Here is a 5,407-nt window from a genome sequence, read left to right on the forward strand (position 1 = left end):
GACACTCGACGCCGGCGCCGCATCTTCCCCCAACTCCTTTCTGTCGTCATACTTTACCGCCACCGATTTTCATCAGCCGGCCAACTCCATCTTGTCTCACCCCTCCTTCCCCACATCGACCGCCTCCTGATGCTCCTCCTCCTCTCTTTGTGTGTGCTCAATCCTGATCCACACCTTTGCATCGGCGTTCTTTAAATCTCCGATGAATATCTCCCTCTATGGATGGAGCAGCATCGCCGTCCACGTCTGCGTTCCCACGGCCGGATCCGCACCACCGTCGCCCGAGCCGGCGTTCCCACGGTCACGTTCCTCTCCACCGTCGCCCGCTCCTGCCCGCGCTCATCCATCGCCGCGTACTTAATGGCTTCGGTGACCACGGCGCCTCGGCTGCGACCCAGGCTTGCTTGGCGGCCGGATGGATAGATACTGGCAAAGCTCATCCTCGGCGCCCCGGCTGCGACCCATGGTTGATTGGCCGCCGGCTGGAAGGGGGCCTCCTGCTCCTCCTAACTAAGCTTGATGTGGGGCGGACTGACAGCCTGGTATTGGTGTGTGCGACCTGCGGACGGCACCCACTAAGCGACGCATCTTCTTTTGTCGTCCTCATGCTCTCTGCCCTTAATTTGTCATCTATCTATCTGATTGTTGGCTACATGCGCAGGTGTTTGAGGCATGACCGCATGAGCGGTGACTTCCATCCAGTAGGAGGCAGCAAGAAGCCGCGACTGACTCTGAACTAGCTGCTAGCAATGCGCCCCCTCCCCTCTCATCTACGTACATGGATTGCCAATGGCCAAACTACTCTCTTGATTCTTTCTTTAGCGTTTTCAGTTTCCACTAACAATCCATATTTGGTAAACCGTGAACCCTGTTCATGAGTATCCGCCAACAATCTGTTTGATGTTATGCATACGTTGGATTGAGATACAGTCTAATTTTCTGGTCAAACTCTTACCTCTGTTTAGAAAATCAATATGAAGAAATAGGTGTATTGATGTACGATCTGCACTTAAGAACAAGTGTACCTGTTGTTCCAAGCTGCCGGCGATGACGGCCAAAGAGTCAGCGAGGGTCCACGGTCCATTTGATTTCATGGGGATTATTCTGTAAAATGCGATCTACATTGAAGCCAATCCGATCCAGGTGAAACGGAAGTTGGTAGATTATTCCGGCAATGGGGCTTCTGCTTGTGCGGCTCTGCATGTATGTTTTCAACTTGCAGATGGCCTGATTTTATCAATTATTGCTTGATGAAAGACTAACCAGTTTATGCCTGACATTTGTTTCTCTACATTTATGCAGTACCATTCCATAGCTCAAGGCATCAGATCTGCTTTAGAGACAAACTCTCGCTCGGCTTAGTTTCCATGTAGTGTTAAATTAACTATCTTCGTTACAAACGGTAAGCTAAAGCAGATTAAAAAGGATAATAATTTTTCTCAATCCATGGTCAGTTGCTAAACTGACCAGTAGCTGCACTCAAGGAGCTAACTGTTCACTATAAAATAGCCATAAATTTGTCAGGCTTTACAGTGTCCTATATCTGAATTTTGTGGTCTGGAAATTTTTAGCGGTTATTTCATAGTAAGATTATAGAGTTATTCTCCCTGTTTCACTAATCTGCTCACTTGCTCACAGTAAAAAAAATAATTAAATTATCAGGAGTGGTAATTTCAAGGAAAGAAACAAGAGCACTTTGAGGTCTCTGCTATCGTTCAAGATATATGTTACACAAAATTGGTATTGGACCATAAATATGTATGCCCGTTGCAGCGCACGGGCTCATTTACTTTATATGATAGTTCAACTTTCTTTGATTCTATATATGATGATTTTTCATTGAAACCATGTAAGTATTTTATTTGCTAGCCGTTGGTTTCATGTATTTCCCTTTTTGCTTTTACTATGACAAGTGCACTGTGAGTTTTTATAGAAAGGGGAAATAATATGCATGGTTTGTTCACGTCATTTTTTCATCATGTGACGAGCTTTTGGCTGTTGCTCTATGTTGGCGCATGGTAGATGCAGTCATCCCTCTAAAAACTTCCTAAGACTTGTGCGCATGAGGGTTCAACTTGCTGATTCCGAGATGTCAAACATGGAGGAGCGGGGTGAGCGGGGCATGTGGTGGCCGAGCTTGGGATCGACCATGTCCAGACGTATTGTGATTGGGTGGACACCACGACCACTATCGGCAGGGGCCAGAAGAAAGATAAGCAGCAACACGGGTGGGGCTCTGTGTTAAAATATAGGACATGGATTTATGGGTCACGAGTCATACTTATTGGGCTAACGACATGTGATTTCTTCTCCCCCGTTGCAACGCACGGGCATTTTTGCTAGTAAATTACTAAAGTAATGATCTAAACGCTCTTATATTTGTGAGAGGGAGTACATTAGGAAACAAACAATACCCCAAGTCACCACCTAAGCATCCATCATTCTGGTCACACAAAGAATTCGATTTGCATACGTTCAATGCTACCGTACTCCGCGTAGTTATGGTTATTGACCCTTCGGAGTCTGCCCAGAGGTTCCGGCCGGATTTTAAGAAGTGGGCGATATATTTTTGTATTTCTACTCTGGATAACTATGAAAAGATATACGTAGATAAACGTGCGTAATCAAGGCAAGGTGTGAAGAACTAGAATACACTGTCTCCAGCTGGAAAGGAGAGCTACGTCCGCGCCACTAGCTCAGAACGGACGAGGCTGCTGCCCATTTGGTCTCCAGTTTCTGGCCGGCCGGCCGGTGCGGGCGTGCTACAAGCCAAACCCTAGTTGACGGGGTGATGGAGAACGGGAGCAACAATACAATACAGTTGGGAGATGAGAGTAGGACACATTTGTAGCATCGACCAGTGGCGGCGCCGCCACTAGTTGTGGTTGGTCATAGCGGGCGCAAGTGGTGCTTGGACACCAACAGATCGCATATAGGAGTAGTATGTTTCGGTTCAGGCACGCCTCCAAGTCTCAAGAGCGGAACACAAAGATTTGCGTGCGTTTTGCTTACTACCTCCGTCTAGGTGAATAAGTCATTCGCGTAGTTCTAGGTCATCGATTTGAGCAATTAAATATGTGTTATATGTTATGAAAAGTACATCATTAGATTTTTACAAGGATGTAGTTTCTAAATATATATTTTTTGTCACATATAATACATATTCAGATAGTTAAATCATCAACCTAAAACTACGTGAATGACTTATTCACCGAGACGGAGGTAGTACATGCATGTGCGCATGTCCAGCCTTGAAATCCTGGGATGCATTTGATTTGGTTTGTTGACCTATTGATCCGAATGTACATGCATGCATGCATGCATTCATGAAGCTTTATTTTCAATACCTCTCGTAGGGAATGCACTCCATAGGTTTTGAGTTAACGGTTTTCTGCTGCAATAGGTTTATTGTGAAAGGAACTACTCCGCCCAGCCGTGTATACAACAGCCACAACTCTCCTTTAAAAAAACAAGACAGACACAACTCAGAATCCCAAGATGTTGTGCCGGCCCATTATAAACGCGCATTAGTTTTGTCAAAAGTCAATTTTCACAAACTTTGATCAAGTATATAGAAAAAAAGCAAAAAGTATGTTTTCCGTCCGCCAAGTCCTCAAAAGTCTACATCTGATCCCTTAAGGATTTTTCGGCGATATTTGGTCTCTCGAGTTTCAAAACCGGACAAAATTAATCCAAAACCAGATTTAGAGGGGAAAACAGGCCACGTGTCCTCGTTTTTCTCTATCCTCCATCTGTGTCATCTACTTGTGACTGCCCCTACCCTAGCCGTGCACCGTCGGGCACTCACGTCGCTACCACACCCCACCCGCATCGCCCAACCAGACCCCTCCTACATCGCCTCTCCTGTCCCCTCTCTCTGCCGCATCCCTACTCCGGTGATCCCTCAGGGGTTTGCTTAGTTTCGTCAAAAGCCAGGGCATCGTCGATCACACCTTTTCTGGACCCCCACGTCGACGTGGGGTACCGTGCTGGCCACGCTCGTCCTGCTAGTGGTGGATCCGACGCGGTGGTGAGCGGACGCGGGCACGCCTCAAATCCATCCGGGCCGATGGTCGTGCTAGTCTGCGCAGCGACCCTAGAGGCTCTCTCATCTGCAGCAACGCCACCGAGACAGAGATGAGGGCCACCCCCTTCCCCACTACACAGTCGGCGAGGCTCTAGCGGGCGACAGGAACCCACAAGCATCACCCTCACCTCCTCGATCAACTGCAGAGACAAAAACCCACCGCCCTGCGTGTGCAATTCAATTTCTGGTTTTGAACAAAAAACAACTTCCACATGGCAAGTTTTCTACCCAAATCTGGTTTTGGACTAATTTTGTCTGGTTTTGAAACATGAGGGGCCAAATGTCGGCCAAAACTTCTTAAGGGACCAGATGTGGACTTTTGGGGAACTTGAGGGACGAAAAACACACTTCTAGAAAAAAAAATCTACCATACCAGATATATACCATAGGAAAATATATTTCATGGTGAAATGTAAATATAATGATCTGATATTATAAATGTTGTTATATCTCTGAAGGAAAGAAAATATGTAGCATTATATGAAAAGAAAGTAAACCAGACATAACCAGACCAACTGTAGAATATATTATACAAAATATTCGACCTATAGTTCGACTAAGAATCAAATAGCGAAGCATGGTCATAGAGGAAATAGTAATACCCACTGACCCAAACGAGCAACAACTAAACAATAGTCCCTGCAAAGTAAACTAAAAACAATAGTATATCAAATACAGATATAACCCGCTGATCCTAAACAACAACCCTTGCAATATAGTCTATACCTACTATTAAAACAAGGTGATATTCTTAGTTTCGTCCCGTAATTAGTTTTTTTTCTACCGTTAGTTGTGGTCACGTACGAGGTGGTACTTCTATACCTACTATTAAAGCAAGGTGATATTTTTAGTTTCGTCCCGTGATTAATTTTTTTTCTACCGTTAGTTGTGGTCACGTATGAGGTGGTACTAAAGTCATGTACGAGGTGGCGAGGAGGTGGTTCGTAACTTCGTATCGCTGTTTTAAGATCGATAGCTTCATGGGGTTTGTAACTTCGTATCGCTGTTTTAAGAAGCCAGGAGCCAAGCAAGCAAGTGGGTCTTCTAATATTTTTTCTCTTGTGGGCTATGAGTATATGGGTGATCTTTCAGAATAAAAAAAATTTTACTACTACTTGCATGGTTGTTCGATCTCACAGCCAGCTAACTATGCCAAACATTTCTGAAAAAAAACTAACTATACCAAGCAAAAAAAAACGTAGCCAGTGCTAGCTGATGATTATGCTTGTCTAAAAAAAGCTGATGACTATGTCAGAAAGAGGTTTGTTTGCCAATAAAATAGTCCCACCTCACTTTTTAACATAAAATTTGACCAATTTA

The 5,407-nt window shown here is 44.9% G+C and overlaps 1 long non-coding RNA gene across 1 annotated transcript; it reads left to right on the plus strand.

Annotated features, from left to right (window-relative positions):
* Positions 1 to 6: 6 nt before the first annotated feature.
* LOC119314830 lies at positions 7 to 1,794 on the plus strand. Its single transcript, XR_005152472.1, has 2 exons — positions 7 to 1,203; positions 1,303 to 1,794. It is a non-coding gene; the product is annotated as an uncharacterized LOC119314830 (long non-coding RNA).
* The last annotated feature ends 3,613 nt before the right edge of the window (positions 1,795 to 5,407 follow it).

The sequence above is a fragment of the Triticum dicoccoides genome, chromosome 6A (genome assembly GCF_002162155.2).
Source record: "Triticum dicoccoides isolate Atlit2015 ecotype Zavitan chromosome 6A, WEW_v2.0, whole genome shotgun sequence".
Taxonomy (NCBI): Eukaryota; Viridiplantae; Streptophyta; class Magnoliopsida; order Poales; family Poaceae; genus Triticum; species Triticum dicoccoides.